The following is a 438-nucleotide window of genomic DNA, read 5'->3' on the forward strand; positions in this document are numbered from 1 at the left end:
AACTTCATTTTTGCTAGTGTTTCTGCCCCTATTATTTGATTTCCCCCCCAATTTTATCCCATAAGGTTTTCTGTTTGTTTTGGTTTCATTTTTAGTATTTTTGTCTTTCCTCTCTATTTGGTGGAGGTGGGATTCTATGTCTGCTCAGGCTGAAAAAGAGCTGCTGACCTCAAGGTAATCACCCAACCCAGTACCCTCAGAGGTTGAGGAGTTACAAGGTTGAGTCAAAGTACCCTACTGTACAACTTTATTACTCCTGTCTCCCCCATTCTATGCCTCTCTTCTTTTTGTCAATATTCCCTTTTACTCACCCCCTCTCCTGTCTGTTTTTTTGTTAGTTTTATTTTTTATTTTTTTTGAGACAGAGTCTCACTATGTCACCCTTGGTAAGGGGCCATGGCATCACAGCTCACAGCAACCTCAAACTCTTGGGCTTAA

At 40.9% G+C, this 438-nt stretch overlaps 1 pseudogene; it reads left to right on the forward strand.

The window, feature by feature from the left end:
- LOC100965170 overlaps window positions 1-438 on the forward strand; it is a 44,479-nt pseudogene that overhangs the window by 8,809 nt on the left and 35,232 nt on the right.

This window comes from Otolemur garnettii, unplaced genomic scaffold, assembly GCF_000181295.1.
Source record: "Otolemur garnettii isolate 467f Iridium unplaced genomic scaffold, OtoGar3 scaffold00338, whole genome shotgun sequence".
NCBI classification, from domain to species: Eukaryota; Metazoa; Chordata; class Mammalia; order Primates; family Galagidae; genus Otolemur; species Otolemur garnettii.